General features: G+C 42.1%; 1 protein-coding gene across 2 annotated transcripts in view; it reads left to right on the top strand.

Annotated features, from left to right (window-relative positions):
* Positions 1-21222, top strand: part of LOC120552530 (collagen alpha-1(XVIII) chain-like) — a 104723-nt gene that overhangs the window by 6192 nt on the left and 77309 nt on the right. The gene's annotated exons all lie outside the window — the stretch shown is intronic.

Raw genomic sequence — 21222 nt, 5'->3', positions numbered from 1 at the left:
AAATCGCAATATCAACTAGTGCAATATCCAAATCGCAGGGGCCGCAATATTTGTTAAAGGCAAACTATGTTACGTCGGGGACAGAATGGACCCAATGCAAGGCTTCTCAAAACAAAGAATAATATTCAAAGTGAAGGAAAATGAGAAGGCGGACGCCAGGGACAGGAGCTCGGGTAGGAGGGTAGTGGTAGGATGGCGAGGGACTGATAGTCAGGGTAGGTTGGCGAGGGACTGATAGTCAGGGTAGGTTGGCGAGGGACTGATAGTCAGGGTAGGTTGGCGAGGGAACACAGGGGAGCGTGGGGAAACCGGGTGCCGAGGAAGCCGAGGGAGAGGCACTGGAATCCAGGGAGCCGAGGAGCTGGAGTGGCAAAGGCTGGAAGCGAGGTTGGAGGTGGAACGGAGCAGGGAGCCGTGAGGAGGGGGTGGGGTGGGGAACTGGATGGTAGAGCCAGCTGACTGGAGACAGCGTGAAGGTGGAAGATGACTGCGGAGAAACAAACACAAAGAAGGGAGTAAGGTAACAGGCAACAACAACAACAACAACAACAACAAGCTGAGACAGGTAATTACAGAATTTTTTCTGGAGCTTAGAGCGAAAGTCACCAGCGCGGCTGAGACAACGATCAAGCGAGTTGGACCCCTGGTCCAACTCGCCATCTTCGCTTGATCATATACTGAGCTTGACTGTAGATGACTGGCAGGTGTGCACGGAGGGAGAGGTGATGATGGGATGGCAGCTGGCAGCAGTAGACCGGAGGGGAGGGGGCAGAAAACGCAGAGAAACACAGAGAGAGGCAGGACCAACAGAGAAACTTACCGTGGAGAACGAAACAAAACGAGAAAATTAACAAAAACTCACAGCCAGCCGACCCCAACCATCACAAAACTCTGGGCTAGATTTATCAAGCCGTTTGCGCCTTTTTCCAGGCGCTAATTGGTCGCAAAGACGGATGTAACCGATGCGGGCTATTTACAAACAGGGCGCACTTGGGTAAAATCGCAGATTGTCTGCCACATGAGCGAGAAGAGACAAGTTGCGCTTTCAATATCGCGTTACGTGGGGAAGTGCGTGGGGAAAGTGGGAGTTCCACACCCAAAAGGTGGGAGGATAAGCGCAAAGTGCACCTAATTATATATTCCGTGGTATTTACAAAGACTGTCAGTAAGAGCGCCTCTATTCTGCGGGGAAATTCTCCGCCTCTTAAAAGCAGGTCTAAACCAGCCGCAGTCGAGTTTCCTCGTAGACCTTTATTCCGCTGGTGAAATGGCAACAGTAATTTGAGCAAGACGAAGACATAGGCGAGGCTGAAAATATTTTTAACACAAGAATCACACTTTGTCAGTGAACACAACATCATTTAGCGTTACAGATCAAGCAGCCATGCAATATTAGAGTTACTGGAAGAAATCAAAGATGAAATTGAATCTCCCACTCAGCGTTCACATCCCATCCCATTTTCAGCAGCAGCAATGGCTGCCAGCAACAACACTCTTTCATTCAGGAAATACACTTTTAGTTTTTTCATCCCATCTTTTACACATCTGGGGAGCAATAATCAGTGGCAGCAGTTTACAGCCTAATACTCACAGTAGGGTATGTGGACAGGACATGTTAAACATCTGTCTCAATATGGAGATAACACTGACTGATGACATAATTCCTGGCTAATGTAGAAAAATAGCCTGCACTTACAATAGCAGACCCCCCCCCCCTTACCCTATTTTCCCCTCACACACGCACGCACGTACACACGCACACACACACAAACCAAGAGGTGGACAGTGACACATCCACTGAGGTATTAGCTTGTAGTCACTGCTGTGAAAGATAGGATGGAATACAGGAGATTAATTACTCTGTTATTGTTAAAGCAGTGGAAAGTCTGAGTCACACCAGAAACAACCGCTCCACTGTAGTGCATAACCATCTGTATCCTTGACTCACTAATGCCCTTCTTTTAAATTGAATTTATGAAGTTTTAATCTCTTTCCACTTAAAAAGAGGATTAGATAATCTAAGTCCAATTTTATAAAATAAGCACAAGGCTGTTGAAAAGTGAAACTGGATTTTTGGATTCACCTTGCCGTTAAATTGACCAAAATCAGAAACTTATTGCACCACTTTAATTATTATTATTAAGTATCGCTTCAAAGGTGGAAACGGGTCATTTAACAACAGAGCGAAAGCCAGTGTTGAGTGGAAGCCTTTGCACCAGTTAACATCTGCTCTGGTGTTACTCTGGGCAGGACCTGAATAGGGGAAAAAAGGGACCAAAACCAAACGTAGTACTCATTGATTGTTCTTTTTTTTTTTTTATGAGTCCGTATGGTTTGCTGTTCACTAACTGGGCCCATGTGCGTTCCATGTCAAACAACAGCAGCCGCGGGCATATCGTTTGATCAGCGCAGGAAAAAGCATCAGGGGTTCACATTGAAAGAAATGTGCTGGTCCAGCTTCAGACCTGGCAACCCGGGGCTGACAAATGATCCCCAAACTGGAACGCTGAAGTTTGGTTTGAAAGAATTTGCCAAAAACAGAAATGTCTGCCAGCACGGAGGCGTACATCCTCTCATCCTCTGATTTGAAAAAAATAAAAATAAAACTCTCAGCTGAATCCAAATCATAGCAACCCAGGAGTTTAGTGGAAACAGATTTACATAATGCCTGGCAAAAGCATAATGTCTGGCAAAACAGTGGTGTGGATTGATTGGGATTGTTTGGAAATATACACCCAGTTCATTCCCAAACCTGGCAACCCACAACACGAGAGGTTTTGGTGCAAAGAGCGCCGTGTATGATCGAGCTTCCCTGGAAAAAGGGCTTTATCTGAAACCAACAAGCCAGAGGAAAACTCCCGCAGATTGATGATCTGCCGTGTAAGCCCAGAGGTTTATAGAGTAGTCCTGCTCCGAATCCTCTGAAGGCACATTGGTCTGATGCTGCCTTCAAGTACTGTCAGAGAACTGTGAGTAAATCAAATTATAAAACGGAATACATTAGCAACCCAACAACAGGTTAAGGGTTATATTTTGATCATATTTCATGTTTGCCCAGTTGTTAGGGTAATGGACATGTTCAAATTTCTGAGCATTTTTAGGGCTTCTTATTCATCTTGACTTTAAAGGTCCCATGACCGGTGCTCTTTGGATGCTTTTATATAGACCTTAGTGGTCCCCTAATACTGTATCTGAAGTCTCTTTTATATAGACCTTAGTGGTCCCCTAATACTGTATCTGAAGTCTCTTTTATATAGGCCTTAGTGGTCCCCTAATACTGTATCTGAAGTCTCTTTTAGGCCTTAGTGGTCACCTAATACTGTATCTGAAGTCTCTTTTATATAGTCCTTAGTGGTCCCCTAATACTGTATCTGAAGTCTCTTTTATATAGGCCTTAGTGGTCCCCTAATACTGTATCTGAAGTCTCTTTTATATAGTCCTTAGTGGTCCCCTAATACTGTAACTGAAGTCTCTTTTATATAGGCCTTAGTGGTCCCCTAATACTGTATCTGAAGTCTCTTTTATATAGACCTTAGTGGTCCCCTAATACTGTATCTGAAGTCTCTTTTATATAGACCTTAGTGGCCCCCTAATACTGTATCTGAAGTCTCTTTTATTTAGACCTTAGTGGTCCCCTAATACTGTATCTGAAGTCTCTTTTATATAGACCTTAGTGGTCCCCTAATACTGTATCTGAAGTCTCTTTTATATAGACCTTAGTGGTCCCCTAATACTGTATCTGAAGTCTCTTTTATATAGACCTTAGTGGTCCCCTAATACTGTATCTGAAGTCTCTTTTATATAGACCTTAGTGGTCCCTAATACTGTATCTGAAGTCTCTTTCCCGAAATTCAGCCTTGGTGCAGAATTACAGCCACTAGAGCCAGTCCCACAATGAGCATTCCTTAGTATGTGCCATTTCTGTGTCTGTAGCTATTGAGGAGGAGAGGGGGGCGGGCAAAGCAGAGAAAGGGGAGGTAACCTTGCTCCTTATGACCTCATAAGGAGAGGATTCCAGATCAGCCCATCTGAGCTTTAATTTTCTCAAAGGCAGAGCAGGATACCCAGGGCTTGGTTTACACCTATCACCATTTCTACCCACTGGGGGACCATAGGCAGGCTGGGGGACCGAATATTAATGCTAAAAAACCTCATAAATTTTCATGCCATGGGACCTTTTAATAGTAGATTTATATAATAATAAATTCATCTGAATAAATTCATCTGAGCGTTTTCTGATTTGCCATTTCAACAGTTTGCCTGTCTCCTGGTGAACAAGGCAACCAAATTGACACGCTTATGGTTTGGTAGAGATTATGATAAGGGTAAAATGATATCAACGCTTGACTGTTGCAGTAGAAATCCATATGCAAACTGTGGTCTCCTGTGTCCATTTTGACAACTGATGCTGTTGTTTCCCTGGTTACCCAGAGCTTACTCACACGTCCTTGCCTTGGAACAAATCAGAGTAGACATAACAGCTACTAAAACTGAGAATGACGTCTTCTAACGCGCTAATTATTTCCATGTCCTGCCTGTATGAGTCCCTCTTCATGTATGCGCTGTATGGCCTTGCATGTTTGTGTGTGTGCAATGGAAATTTGTTGAGGCTGTCAGTGATGTGTTCATCAGGGAAAGAAGAGGTCATTCGTTCGCAGTGAAAGCACATTGAGAGGAGGAGAAAACAACAGTGTGTGTGCTGTCTGTGAAAACAGACACACGTTTGCGTGTGTGTGTTCAGCCTACACCTAAAAGGTCTGTGTGTTACCTCAGGTTCATAATTCTGTTACAAGTGTAGCAGTGGTGACTAAAAACAAATGTGTTCCCACTGTATAAATGGCAGGGAGTTTTTTTATTTTTAGTTTAAGATGATTTTTTTTTTGTGGCATTTTTAGGCCTTTATTTGACAGGACAACTTAGACTTGAAAGGGGAGAGAGAGGGGGAATGACATGCAGCAAAGGGTCGCAGGTCTACCAGGTGACCTACCCAGGCGCCCCATGGCCTAGAGTTTAAACATACAAAAAAAACTCATCACTAGAGATGACTCGGTTTTAAAATCCTTCTTGCATTTTGTTACAATCCGAATGAAAGTGAAGCACCAATCCAAGAAGCATGCTGTGAAACTGATTCGACAATTAGGCCTACATTCTGAGATCTACATTCCTGCTATGAAAGCCTTCATTTATATATGGTGCACTTTGTAAATACATTCAAACTAATCTAACCTAAGGAGTTGAAGTTGGTGGGACTGAGACTCTCATTTCTCTGTGGTAGATCATTTTCATTTTTAACTGCCTTTTCTTACTCATAGGCCCAGGAATAGTCAGTGTAAGTACTAACAACTTGAGCCATGAATAATGCCACTAATATGAGCTCAAGACCTTCTTTAAAAACTCAACTTTTAACATTACGTAGGCCTATATAATCTGTATCTATGTAATGTAATGTAGTCTGTAATCTGTAAAGACTGGTAACTGTTAACTGTTAGCTTTTTGCCAGTTTATGGCTGACTGACATTGAAGAGATGGCCTGCCATGACGTGTTCATGTTGCTGTACAGTATGTGTTGAAAAGGCTCAGACTCTTTGTACTTTGGTACATGCTGTTTCAGCACAGCTGTCTATAAAACTGTGAAGCAAATCGTTTTATAATGCAGTGAATAGAGGCCAAACTTCTTTTCCTAAACCCAACCCCGTTCTTCTTTTCCTAATCCCAACCGGTTCTTCTTTTCCTAAACCCAACCCCGTTCTTCTTTTCCTAAACCCAACCCGCGTGTGACGTTTCCTGAACCCAACCGTAGCCTCGCGATAACACGCCACGTGGCTTTAGGAAAGTGGCGTGTATGTTTACGCTCTGACGTTGCAGACTGCCGCCCGCTGTATACAGCGTAGACATACACGCGGATTGCTCAAAAATGCGTACAGATAACACGCCACTTGGCTTTACTCAAAGTCATGATGTCATGTTGGATATTGTGACAAATTGAAAATGATTTTCTCGCAACATAGTGCATCAAAGAATTTCCTGGTGCTAAACATCAAATTGTAAGTTACCACTGTGAATCCCAGCCCTAACAGAAGTGAAAAAAAAAACTAATCTTAAAATCTATGCTGATGAACACCCAGCTGCACTGATGAAAACCTCGACCCAGTAGTAGCCTCCGTTAAAAAAGAAACCTTTGTCCAATCTTCCTGCAATCAGACCACTTTTATTGGCTGCCAAAGTTTAAAACTGGAAAGTCCTTGACCTGGCCGTCTTTAGGCGAGATGAGACACTTGGTCTGCAGCTATCATCAGGTTGGAGATCCTTGCTGAAAGTTGAGTGTGTTTGGTGAGTTCAGAGTGTGTTTCATCATGCTCTTACCTCACGGCCTTAACAAAAACATACCTCCATATGTACTCAGGCATGTCCTTGAAGAGGGATGTGGAGATAATAGGGTGTAATGTAGTGGTGACAGTACGCTGAATGGTGGTAAAGGAGTCTGGACTTACTCTCGACACACAGAACAAAGACGCACCAGTGTGCAATCATTGGGAGAACAGGTGTTTTAGCATGAGCAGAACAAAATCCTTTATCCATGAACCAATCTTAATCCGCCTGACAATCTTGTTTCCAGCAATAGTCATTTGGGTGATCTACATAATACTAGCGACATAGCAATCCGGAAATTGTCAGGGAATTCCCAGCACAAGGGCTTTCTCACAGCCGTTTGGAAACGTTGTGTAGGGTGGCTGGCAACTCTGGCACTGATTAGTCAAAGAATTTGACCAATAAAAAATAGTTTGCATCCACCCTTGGTTAACATCACGCCTTTGTTTGTTGGACAAGCAATTGCTTTCTTGCCACTGCAAAACGCCTTTGCAGCTATGAACACCGACCACAGGCGTAGATCCAGTGACGATATCTAGGACAGACGTTGTGGATGACCTCAGCTGGCGTTGCTGTTGATCATCAGTCCTCTTTGGCAGGAAAGAAACTCTGGACCTCTTTATACGTATTCAGTGTTTGAGTAAATTACCATAAAATCAGTAACAAAACTGGCAAAACCTGTACAATTGCATATAAGGGATTTTTCAATCCAGTCAAAATCCAGCACCAACGTCATCTGAGTGTTCCATGAGGTAAAGGGTGTTGGTTGGTACTGCAGTGAGCTGCCAGTGCATTTCTAGGTGCCCAGGAATGAAGTAGTTAGTTGATGCAGATGCTCGACCTTTTCTTAATCCAAACCAGGGGTGTAAAACATACGGTCCGTGGGCCAGAACCGGCCCGCAAAAGGGTCCAATCAGGCCCACTGGATGACTTTGCAAAGTGTGAAAAAGTAATTCATTCCCATTCCAAATTTACCACTTTAATCTCAGAGAATATCAAGTTCTTTTTGCTATAAATGTATGATATTAATCTTAGAAGTTTTTTCTCGGAATAATACCCCTTTTTTTCCAGGTCCGTAAGATTATTTTCTTTCCTACACTGGCTTTAGAATGCTGTCATAGCAGAAGCAACTTGCATTTGCCAACATCAAGCTGACAACAAACAGATAAAAAAAAATATTTTTCTGAAGTGGTTTACTGGTCTGGCCCATAGAATTAGGGGCATGTGGCCCATGAACTAAAATGAGTTTGACACCCCTGATCCAAACTGTGTTTCCTTTTTTCTTTCAAAGAAAGAACAGTTATTATTCGCACAGATAAAGGAGGCGAGGAGACGTTAGTTTAATTTACTTTTAATAGAAATTACTTTATAGTTAGAAGAGGCTGGAATAGCATGGAATAAAATGTAATACTGAAAGACCTGGTATTTTCAATCATATAGCTTATATGCTAAAGGAGGAAGAGAGTTGAGAGTGAAAGTTGCGTGTGTTCTACTGATGTATTGTTGTCTCGATAGACTATTGTTCAACCTGGCAAGTGCAAAATGGACAACAGACTGATAGTAATTAAAACCTTTTTGAGACAGACTAATATTATATCAGTTGAAGTCCATGGGGGTCAATGTTCTGAAGTCATTTTATTTAACTTTTTATCTTAGTGTCAGAAGGCAAGGATGATGAACGTTTGAGGAAAGTTTGTACTAAGAAAGTTTGTTGAAGTGAAAGGTCCTAATTCGGAGGGTATGGGACACTAAAGACATCAAGAAGAATTCTATCGCTGAATCACAAAGTCTACAGCAAGATCCAGCTCAATTAAGACCTAAATCTAATCTAAAATATAACAATTACACTGACCACATAACACTATAACCCTCATGAATAGCTTGAAAAGGTTTTTATTTGTAATTTGTCCCTTTCCTGGCTCATTCAATAACCCATAATTGCACCCAGTTTCATTTCACACATCACTGCATGGTGTTGAAGTAAAGCTCTGTGTTTGGCACAAACAAAGCTATGCTCCATGCACGCTTTCTGCAACATGAGAGAAAAGAACATATATACGATTCAGTGAAAAAGTGGAGTGTTGGTATATTTTTTGTTGGAAGTTCTGGCTCCCCATCTGGAAAAGTGACTTTTTGATCGACGCTCAAAAATACGATCCACCCACAGCGCAGACGTCTGTTGTCCCGAGAACTGAATGGAAACACTGGATGCAGCGATGGAGATTATTTATGGTCCGGAGGGGCTTTTGTCAGGGCAGCAAACATGAGGGGAAGAGGCTGGGTTGTCCCAAGTCAGATGTTAATACCAGACATTTGGATGAGAAGCCACCTCACACAAGAAAAAGTTTCCCGAGGACAATTACTCACCTTACTCGCCACATTTGGCCTCTAAATTAGTGCAAGACTGATATGCATGAGACATTTGGCAGTGGTGAACCACAAGCAGTGAACTGTTGGCTCCTATTGTCTGTCTTTTTCTGAACATTCTCCAAATTGTGTGCGCAAGGACAGCTTTTCTCCCTAGATAACACATTGTTGTTGCAATCTCAACATTGTAGGTAATAGATTCATCATGTGTCCCCTGCAGGTATGTCAGCATATCACTAAACATTTTGATGCTTGGCAGAACAGAAACTTGAAAACAAAGGGATTTTCCTTGTAAAATATCAACTTTATAGCTATTTTGATGGATCAGTTGAAATTATTGTCATGAACTCTTGTGTCTTTACAGTATGAAAATGGGAATATCTTTGGGCGTTAGACCATGGACTGTAATTTTAGAATAAACTTTTTGATTGCAGTGTGTATTTGTTCATAAATGACACAAATCCCAGCAGCCCAAACTTGTTATGAGCATGTTTACACGTGCTGATGTGGAAATAAACTCCGAGCAAGGGGTGAGGTAGGGCTTCAGATATAGGCTATGCAAGACATAGTCCTGTTTGTTTCATTTGTAAAGGACCGTGTATAGAACGTGAACATGAAGAGAGAAGAGAAAGAGAAATGCTGAATAATATAAACATACAGTTTAATTCAAAGAGATTTGGTTTTCAACAAACTTCTTGACCCCGTTTCTCACTTCTAGACCCAGGAAGGTGATGATGTACAAAAATGTTTGAACAGTCCTTGCTTTATGAAAAAGAAAAAAAAAAAGAAAAGAAAGGGGGATATGTTGAACTTCTTGGACGGATGACAGTATGTGAGAAACCCCAGTGAACATATTCTCCTGTCCAGAGTGAAATATGGCAGAGGCAGACTCATGGCTTAAGGCCTGACCACGTCTCTGTGTTTACCAGCCGTGTTTTCTTTAACATCAGTGGAATGAACGGACGCTGGGGGCTGTAGGTGTCAGCCACACCTGTACATACACACAATGAATATGTATACACATACATGCACTCTGATTTACATAACACACACATTGGTGTTGTGTTATGGTGTTAATACTGTATTTTAGTATGAAAGTCAATCTCTCTGCCAGTAGGCTGTTATCTGGCAGCCATATTAGAGATCAGAGCTTGAACTGGTTATGTTACATAGGGTCAAGTTTCATGTTTGGATAGCATTTATTTAGCAGAGCGGGCATTAGTGGTAAGCAGTAGGATTTGCATGCTTTGCTTTTAAAAGTAAGCTGGCTAGCTAAAACCCAAGATACTCGCAGCCTGAACAGAGACTAAAGACTAAACCCCTAAAATATTACTTTTACATTTGTACTTAATACTGAACTGACATCATTTATCCATTGTTGCGTCGGACATATTTGTACACAGCCCACTTAAAGCTATAGAGCGTAGTTTTTCTCGCCCCCATGAGGAATTAATGACAACAACGCCGTCGTTGCATCCACATGACGCAAGCCTTCGTCGATCGCACGCCACCCCCCAACCTTCTCCACACAGTTAGTAGCCAAGGGGAACATGATGGACTCTTCATAAGAGGTAATTATCTTATCTCGAGCTGGAGTCGCCGGACTACACCATTTTGTAAACATAGCCATGCTGAGAGAGATTGCTGGAGGCTTAATTAGCTTTGTATCAACTCATTTGGAACTGGCTTGAATGTAAGCGACACTCATAAATATTAGGGATCGACCAATTATCTGCCTGGCCGATTAGCTGGGCTGATATTTCGCAATTTGCAGATTATCTGTATCTGTGTTTTATTTTACCGATAAAGTCAATTATTAAAAAGTGCGCTACTTTGGCTTCGCTGCAGCTCTGTTAGCCGTCTGCAGCACGCTGTAACACATGCTGCAACTGTTAGCATGTTTAGACTTCAGGAAGCTATTTTTGTATTTATTTATAGATTTTTTTGACTGTGTATCATGTTTCACATACTTGCCCGAAGCATTTAAACAAACTTTTGTGTTGGAGTTTGTAACATTCCAAAATGTTAATTTTGACTAAAAGAGTTCAATTTTTACTGTAAATGCATATCGGTTCCAAATATCCCTTATTGGTTTCCTTAACTACAAATAATCTGTATCGATATCGGCCTTAAAAACAAGTACTGGTCGACCGACTATTTTATAATTAATATTAAACAGTTGCGCACTACAGCTCTAAGCTTGTCCAAAGCCCCTATAGATGGCACACATCGGAACTCATGCATGCAGTCTGTACTGTCATTTAGACAATCTATAAGCAAGTCCCACAAAAAGCTTTATGCCTTTAGGAGTGATCTCTAAGACTTAGAAGATGCCAAACAGCGTTCCTGTGACATTTTTAACTTTACATACTTACAATTATGGAAAAATATAGCATTTTTAATGAAAAGTGAAGTGGTGAGGATAATGGGGGAGGCAGAGCTGGAATGCACCTAATCCTTAGCTGCTCATTGAAACCAGCTGCTGCTCACCCACCTTAATCACCTGCACATCTGAGTTGGATCTCTCAGATCACCAAAAAATAAAAAGTACCCCCGTCACCCAAAACATCTGTATAGCACTAACTGTATTCAACTCTTATTCTAGTCTCATGCAAACTCGAGGCCACTTGGGATAAATCTGCGAAAAAATCTTGAGTTTTAAGCAGCCTAGTGATGCAACCCGCCGTAATGTCCCTGTTACCTAACTTACCAGACAAATACAGGAGGTGAAGAAAAGGACAGTGTGTTCCACTTTCGTTGTATCTCTGCACCTGAAATTACATTTTCAGCAAAGACGTGGATGTTCTTTGGATGAACCAGGCATCAAATTCTCCAGTACAAAGTGTGGGTAAGGAAACTGGGAACTATAACTGAGCTTTAATGCCAGGCAGTATCTCTAAAAAGTACACAAATGAGTTAGAGATAATGCAAGTACATTTGAAGATTCTTAAATAAGATATTTTTTGGTTCACAAACTAATCGTACTTTTACAACTATTGAGTTTAACGTCCTCTGATGGTTTCTTTCCCCATTCAATTATTATTCATTTAGACACTGCAGCATACACTGTAAATGTTGCAGTCTTCCTGCCCCAAAATAAAACACCCATCATGTTTAGGACTTCTTATTTTTCCACCTTATTTTCCCCTCCTAGCTGCAGCTGCACAGCCAAGCCCAGAATGAATGAACAATATCTGGCTACTGCTGCTACTGAATCCTCCCGGTTCCATTACATTCAGGCTGCTTACATTTACTCTGTAAATTCCAAAGCACTAACACAGAATGACAATTTAACACCATAATTACCATGCAGACTGCAGCCAGGCCGCTCAAACACGCAATTGGTCCTATCACAGACTGAGCTCATGAAGTGGTGTATGTATGACCCGCCAATTCATATGCCGTTATTGGCGTGTTATCAAGACGCATACTCGTTTTTTAGCGTGTTTATCAACGCCGTTTGGCCTCCATTGACTTACATTACCTTGCGATTGTGAATTGACGCTGTAGCGAGTAGTATGAAAGGGCGAAAATCTGCGTAGGGAGGCTGGTCGGGGTGGAGGATGGGCCAAACACAGGACAGGACTTTCACCCAGGAGAGTGGGGATCGCGTCCCGCGTGTGACTTTGTGTCCCGCGTGGGATGTTTCCTTTCCACGTTTGTTGTTTTCCTAAACCCAACCGTAGCCTCGCAATAACACGCCACGTGGCTTTAGAAAGTGCCAAGTGGCGTGTATGTTTACGCTGTGACGTTGCAGACTGCCGTCCGCGGATAGCTCAAAATGCGTACAGAAAACACGCCACTTGGCTTTAGAAAAGTGGCGTGCATGTTTACGCGAAGTCATGATGTCACGTTGCCTATCATCACCCAGGGTTACATATAGTCAGTGAGCCTGTATTGTTGCAGAGTCAAAGACAGCCTGTTCAGTGGTCAAACTTTGGGCATTTTACAGTTTGGTAGTTGGAACCAGGTACACCTTCAAGGATGATTACACCTGGAGACAATAATTACATCCACACTGGAGCAGTAAATCTGAAGCTAAATGGGATTTTAAATGTAACTTGACAACACTGGCATCTCTCACTGCTCGGCACGCTCTCTGATCCGGCAGCTTAAACACCTGTAAGCACTGCCATGTTCCTATAAAGTAACGTGAACAGAAAGGGATTATTAAAGTGGAGCTAATGCATACTTTAAAGCCAGACTGTTTTGTGTTTTTTTTCTTTTATTTTTTGAGTGGTATTTTGGCTGCGTTTTTTTCCCCCCTCTGGAAACACTTTTATTCTCAGACCAGATGACCTATTGCCTCTTACAGAATGTCATAATGTGACAATCTTCCATAATCCAACAAGGGCATCATCTTTTCCAGTGACGTGCTTTGAAGAACTTGAGCTACACACGTAAAGCCTAATCGGTGTAGTTTAATAGAGAGATCTTATTTTACTTATCTGTGCATTTGTGGTCTAGAAAACCTTTCTTTTTTAACCCATCCTTAATATGGGTCTATTTCACCTTGGTCAATAGGCTATTCAGGGTCTAAATTTAAAGCTTATCTTTCACTTTAACAAAGCAGCTTGACCCTGTAGCTCATGTCCCTGCCAATCACTCTGAGAATAAACAGTGGACCCCTTGCTTGTTTTCAGTAGCGGGGCTACCCCTTTGTTAACATAGCGTTTGAATTTCAGCTTTAAAAACATCATAAGCACTTGTTATTTTCTGTGTGCCCTGGGACACACACGACCACATACTGCAGCCCTACCATTAATCCCACCTTAGAGATGAAGTGTGACCTTTGAACCCACAAACACGCCCCCGGCTTTGTGAAAAAGCTAAATAACGCTGCAGACCCCAACTCCCAAACCTGAGGGCTGGGGAGTCCGTGTCAGTCATAGGGAGCGTGTGAAGGGAGCGAAAGTGAAAAGCAAAGAAAGGGAAATATGAGGGGCTAAAAACACAAAGAAGCCATGCTATTTCTCAGAAAGCTTCAAGGTTGAATAAGCTGCTACACACCAATGAAAACCTAAATAAAGCCCAAGGTAACACCCCAAAAATAAAAAATAAAAATCAACACTGTGAAACTATGTAATTCTTCTAGTCCTGGTCAGAAAAGGTGGGAAAAGGCATGATATGATATTGATGGGAGTGTGGTAGGGACAGCACGTGATGTTTCTCTAGTCTGATAAGATGACTTAAATTATTAAAAAGACTGGCCATTAGGGTTGGGTACCTTTCACATTTTTCAATTTCGGAACCTGATATTCAGTTCTGGTACCCAACGGTGCCTTATTTCGGTACTTTCCCTCTGTAATAACAAAAAATTAATTTCAGTTGTAAAAATAATTTCAAACCTATTCATGCAATTTACTTTACTATTTAGAAGATTTTATACTCCACATAATATAAAACCCCATCCTCTCCCCTCCAAAACCTGTCCCTACAACCTATTAAATCAAATATGTAATTATATATAATATAAAATAATAATTATATATACAGTACAGGCCAAAAGTTTGGACACACCTTCTCATTCAATGCGTTTCCTTTTTATTTTCATGACTATTTACATTGTAGATTCTCACTGAAGGCATCAAAACTATGAATGAACACATATGGAATTATGTACTTAACAAAAAAGTGTGAAATAACTGAAAACATGTCTTATATTTTAGATTCTTCAAAGTAGCCACCCTTTGCTTTTTTATTAATAAGGGAAAAAATTCCACTAATTAACCCTGACAAAGCACACCTGTGAAGTGAAAACCATTTCAGGTGACTACCTCATGAAGCTCATTGAGAGAACACCAAGGGTTTGCAGAGTTATCCAAAAAAGCAAAGGGTGGCTACTTTGAAGAATCTAAAATATAAGACATGTTTTCAGTTATTTCACACTTTTTTGTTAAGTACATAATTCCATATGTGTTCATTCATAGTTTTGATGCCTTCAGTGAGAATCTACAATGTAAATAGTCATGAAAATAAAGGAAATGCATTGAATGAGAAGGTGTGTCCAAACTTTAGGCCTGTACTGTATATATAATTATTAATTTCTTACATAACTTTTATTTTTATTTCTATCTCTTTTGAAACTGCTCTTTAATGTTTTATGTAAAGCGTTTTGAATTGCCTTGTTGTTGAAATGTGCTGTAGAAATTTGATAATATAAAAAATGTTGAATAAATGAAAGTTGTCTTGCCTTACAACCTCCAGCCTGTCAGCCAGTCACCAGGGCATAGAGAACACTGGTGTACCTGCCATAATATACAGTCTATGGTGCCTGCCTGTCCCAGAGAAAGCGCGACTGAACAGCGACCGCTTTCGGCTCGCCATTAATTTTATATTGCAGCGAACGCCGTCTGCGTGGAGTTTTGAGAAGTGGAACGACACTCGCAACCGCTTAACCGCCATTACCCGCGACTCACTGAGACTTGAGCAAACTGCCGAGTCGACGTAGTTTCGCTCCGTCAGCACCACAGCTCTGCGTGTGTGTGTGTCGGAGCAGAGCCCCACTCTCTGTCAACGTGCAGGATGGACAGATAAGCTCGCGCTTATGAGCTCTGAGGTACCGAAATTTGGCACTGTTTGATTTAACGTGAATCGGTCCTCAGTAGTACCGACGTAATTCGGTCAGTACCCAAAAAGAGTAACGATTTTGGTACCCTACCGTAGGATGACCATATTTTGATTTCCAAAAAAGAGGACACTCGGCCCGGCCTCGAGACAAATCCAGACAGGCTTCTCAGAGGTTAATGAACATGCTTTTTTATGCCTCAATGGTGCAAAAATAACTTCTGTAATAAAATACAAATAAAATCTGTAACAACCTGTAACAAAATAATAGCTCTCTTTTAAAATAAATAAATAATATAAAATGTTCTAAATATGACCTCTTCTGTGTTAGAAAATCCAGCTTCAACAAGATATCTCTTAATACATTTTCAATTTAAGATCAATAATAAAGACACTGAAAGACATGTGCCACCTTTGCACACGGTGCACTCCGCCTCCCACTTGTCCGGTCCCGACCGGGACGTCACGTGGGACATTTTTTTTTACAGTTCAACTGTGAAGCTGCACCAGTCTTGTTTTATGGTTGTGCGCAGGCTCCACGCAGAGATTTCGCCGTTGCCTACGTAAGTGGCCTGATGTTTGTGCGCTGGTGTGTGCGTTGAGCCGGAATGTGTGTGCGTGTGTGTGTGGGGACTCCCCATTACACCTCTGAATGTCCCACTGGGGAGTGGGTGATAGAGCGAGGGAGAAGTGAGAGAGTGACGGCGAGCGAGTACGACTCTAGAGTCATAGTGAGAGAAACAAAGTGTCTCCCCTGTGTTTTCTGACCACGGTGGGAAATCTTTAGCAGGAAACGCTTCGGCAGTTTGTGTTACAATGCTGCTCCGCTGTCTGCTCTGGTCTCTGTGTATCGCAGAGCCGCCCACAAGGCAGCCTCTCGGGAATTATGTCACACAACAAAATACCGTAGTATTGTGTGCAAAGCACCAGTCAATTGAAGTACACGCTTAATGGTCCCATGAAAAAGAAAACCGGACATTTTCACGAATTTATAAAAAAAACGCCCCAGACAGTAGGTAAAAAGTGGACATGTCCGAGCAAAAGAGGACGTTTGGTCACCCTACCCTACCGGCCATAAATTGATGTGCATGCAAACCCACTTCGTTGAAACCCAATCTGCTCAGCATCCCTGTGTTTGTTCTCCTCACACAGCATGTATCACTGTTGTCTGAGGGTTGATAGACATCTACGGTGGGGTCAGAGGTGCTGCGAGGAATCCTGGCCTCTGATAAATGTTTCAGCGCTACCTGGCACTTTCTGCTTTATTCTGCGAGACTTGGCCATTATGCCCTGTTATCAAATCAATTGAGATATCCAATATCATCAAAGTATGGTTTTAGTTTGTGCTTCTGCTGAATCGTTTCACTTCCCAGGCCATTCCACTACATCTCTGAATGTCTTTCGGCAGCACTGCAGTCTATTACAGCCACAAACGGCTTAGGTTCACAACATGGAACTTCCCTAAAAAAAAAAATCCCCCCCTTTCAGACTCCAAGCCAGGCACAGCTAGCAGATGTGTTTTCTTTTTGTTCGTTGGTGCGTTTTGATGTCAGCTGGGGCAGATCAGCGTGGTTTATTAACAACCTTTGGCTAAAGAGCGATGACTATCTGGTATCTTACTGACTCATACCAGCAAGGCCTCGGACTGGGACCCCTTTAATCTGCAGCCACCCACAGACTGAAATCACTCGCTCCCACCCCCACTTCCTTTCTTTTTTTTCCCCTCTTACTGTTTTCTTTGCATAGAAACGCCAGTCTGTTGCTCTTTGTCTCCTTGTTGCTCTTTTCACAAAGAGTGGGCTTTCCACTCTGTTTACCACCAAATACACAGACTACTATGGAGATCTCAGAACACTCACCTCAAAGTCTGAGTGTGGGTGTAAAAAAGGGGGCGTAGTGTAATCTCCTAAACCCACAAAATTGATTTTCTTCAATGTGAGATTTTGCCAAAAAACAAACATCCATTAAAGAAATGTGAGCTTTCCCCACATTTATAATCTGATGATTCATCACTTTTTGTTTCAGTTGTCACGTGGAAACTTTCATCTTTGAAACTGCCTGTATTATGTTTACTGGCAACTTTTTGTTCCAATGTTCAAATTGCAACTTCTTATGTTCTGGATGGATGGTTGCGCGTTCACAGCACTGGACTCTGACAACAAAAGACTGGAATTTGTATCCCATATTTCAGGTGTGGTTAGGTTTGGGCTAGTCTGGATCGACGACGGTTCATTTACCAGATGGTTCCATCGCCGCCAGAAGTTCCACCGGATGTCCCTCACTTTCTGCTTTCTTTGTGTTTACTTTTAAACGTAGGTTGCATCGAGGAGCATTAACCGGAACCTCTGAGCTAGTTACACGCTGAAAATGGCAAGTTTTTCAAGGAAATTTGGATCGTGCAACAAGGCAGGCCTGCTTGGTTCTTTCGGGGAATGATTGCAAAGATTTACAAAGAATATGTTCACTGCATTTCCTCTCTAACTGGGACGTTTTGGGACCTATTGGCAGGATTTCCTATGGACAAAATACACACGGCGATACACTGGTAAGAGCAAATGACGTTTAACCATGTGTCCAGCTAATTAAATAGCTCAAGTTAGTGTATTGGGTAAACAGTTAACTTTATTGTATGTGGCATTTTCTTTTCTTTTTTTTTAAGGATTATTTTTTGGGCATTTTTAGGCCTTTATTGACAGGACAGCTGAAGAAATGAAAGGGAAGAGAGAGGGGGAATGACATGCAGCAAAGGGCTGCAGGTCGGAGTCAAATCCGGGCCCGCTGCATCGAGGAGTAAACCTCTATATATGGGCGCCCGCTCTACCAGCTGAGCTATCCGAGCGCCTTATGTGGCATTTTCTTTTGCAGGGTGCAAATGTTCCACCAAAACAAGTTCCTTCCCGAGACTATTTTGCAGAGCCACCGTCGCCGCGTCTGGAGCTTAGCGCCGGCCAAGATGATGGTGATTTAGTTTAGAGAAATGCAAACAACCCACAGCGTTTTTTCTCCTATCCAGGAGTGCATGCTCCTATTGCCAGATCTTCCTCCGCAGCCCTGTGGAGGAAGGTCTATCAATGCGAGACAAGGTTTGGTCTACTAAAACACTTAAAGGTTAGGTTAGGCCTAAAGGTTAAGTTAGGTAAAGATCGAAGGCTAGAGAACAATGTCAGTGTTTGACATGTGATTTCTGGGCAGTACAGAGCAGGATACAACCGTCACCATTAAACATAATGCTGTAGCCTATTTGAAAGTACATAATTGCTGTTTTTGAGGTTCTGTGCATCAAACCAAATACACCTCCACCAACCAGCTGTTTTTTGAAGTATGAATGTAGACGGAAACAAAAGACAGCCACTCTGCTAATGTGTGAATGTTTCAGTTGAAAGCTTATTTTTACCAAAACAGACCTCCATCACCTGCCCTGACTCAGAAACGGTGACTAAACGGGACACCTGTGAGGCAAGGTGAACACCTGCATGTATTTTCTTCCATGTTGGGTTATAAAGACTTCCAACCAAACTAAGCAAATTATTGCAAGAAACACTTAATGCTGGTGTAACATCCCCTAATGAGTAAAACGACAAACACCACTCTACTTCTAGTCCCTCATTTCAGAGGAGGAGCCCCTGAAAATGACGTCCTAGTATAAAACCTGACATACAGCTGACAAGACATTTACAAAAAAATAAAAACACACACCTGTCAGACACTTTAGTTTTAAACTGAACTGAAATGTTGTAGTTTAAGCTGAAATGTATTAGTTGCAAGCTGATTATTTCAGCATGTCAGTATGTAGCCTACTCAATCTCGATCTGCTGTAAATAAGGATCCAGTATGGCTCTCCACCAGTCACCAAGATCTGAGTTTTTGTGATTAAAGATGCAATTCTGGTTGGGTCTTAGAAACTTCATCCCAAAAAGCAGATTGCTTTTTATTATTAACAAATGTGGTTCGTGAGAGATCAGAATTAATTCTGCCCTTTTGCAACCCCAATGATTAGTGAAGGTAAACTAATTTAATACCCAGAAATCCTAGTCTGGCTATCACCAGACCAAGCTCAACCTTTTAAGATTGAACATTAGTCTGGGGAGTCTGCTCTGTATTTTTTTTTACTGCACAAGAGGCGTGATCCACGGGCATAGTTCAAATGACTCCGTACGCAATTGGATAGTCCTTCAACCAATCAGACCAACGATCTGGGGGACGTACTTTCATCGACGGGTTGCTGCGCTTCGGTGGCCGCCATGTTGAATGTAAACAAAAAGCTGCTTGCCGTCGCTTCTCTATCGTCATCGTGTTAAACCCGCCAATAGCGTGCCAGGTGGATAAGCCAGTTTGTGATTGGTCCCTGCAGATTTGTAACGGAAGCAGGATAGAAAAAATTTACAGGTGTCCAGCCTGAGCTGCCGGGGCGAAATCAAATTGCCGGCAGATCGGGCTGGGTTTACCCAGTCTACAGAAATCCCATAAAAGGATAAAGAAAAAGTTGCCCTGTCAAGGTGCATGGGAAACTTTAAAATTTTTATATATATATATATATATATATATATATATATATATATCCCAACTTGATATTTAGGCTGAGAAACTTAGGGTGTGTTATACGAAGGACAGACCTAGGAGGACTTGGGATATGAAGAAGGCTCAGAAGCTAAAGATTTGACAGACTTGCAACAATTTTAGGAGGAATGTCGCCTGACAGCGCTGGTCAGTCTGCGTGAGGTCAGCGTAGCGAGGACGGCTTATCACTGACGCCGCCTCACTAACGGCATCGCTCACAGGCCATGATGGCTCTTATCTGTCTGAGCTGTCAGTAACAAGGTCGGAACACATCTTTATCAGTCTTCCCCTCTACCACGCTGGCTCCTGCAGCTAGACTGGTAGATGGTTGTCTTGTTTGTAGGCAGATTCCATTTGGCACCACTGTATAATGCTCTTGAGTCCGTCTAAAAGCTAAATAATCTTACGTGTGGCTCTATTTCACTCGAAATGATTCCAACACCGGGACGTGCAACAGTCTGCAGCTAAAGACAGTGTAGACTAGCTGCACTTTTTTTGTTGTTTACAAGTTATTACATTTTAATTAAATTATTTTAATTTGACCGTACAGCCTTAGCAATAAACAAGCCGTTCTTTAATAATAAAAATAATAACTTTTATTTATATAGCTTTTATTTATTCATTTTTAATGTCACATACTGTCGTTTTGTGCTCTTTTGAAAGGTCGGTTTAATCGGTTTTAGCACCAGTATCAGAAAAAAAACAGATACCCAACCCTACAAGCCACAGTTCAAACTATTCTCTTCGTTCACCAAAAGTACATTTATTCATTAACACTGTGGTGTTGTATTTCTAATTGAGTAAATGCATTTGTGGTGTGTGCCAAGGAGTTTGAGATCAACAGGTGCATTGGTAAAGTCTGCCTGAAGGCAAGGTTTACCATTTTCTATGGTCAAACACTCACTTTTGGTCATGAATCTTGGTAGAGACCAAAAGAATAATGGTGTTTTTCCATTACATGGTACCTGCCTCAGCGTGGCTGGTCGTCATAGCGGCTCCGCAGTAAACTGCCGTGACCTAACGTGACACACACACACAGAACGTCGAAGGTGTGTTATTGTTGCCACAGCCAGAAGACACATTTTGTTTCAAATGAAGCTGGAGGCATCAAAAAAAAACACAGCTGGCTAAACTATTTAAAAATAGTGGGTTTGTTCAGGACACCCCCCACTGTCGCTTTCATGTCACCTTTTGGTATCGCCTCAGCTCGCTTGGAACCTCGACTGAGGCGGCGCTAAAAAAAGTACCTGTTGGCAGGTACCAGGGACTTTTTTTTTCGTAATGGAAAACCAAAAAAGGCGATTAGAGCCGAGGCGAGTCGAGCAGGTACCATGTAGGCTAATGGAAAAGCGCCGTAAGATT

Source organism: Perca fluviatilis, chromosome 22 (assembly GCF_010015445.1).
Source record: "Perca fluviatilis chromosome 22, GENO_Pfluv_1.0, whole genome shotgun sequence".
Classification (NCBI taxonomy): Eukaryota; Metazoa; Chordata; class Actinopteri; order Perciformes; family Percidae; genus Perca; species Perca fluviatilis.
The sequence above is the reverse complement of the archived record's forward strand: the minus strand, read 5'-3'. Positions and strand labels throughout refer to the sequence as shown.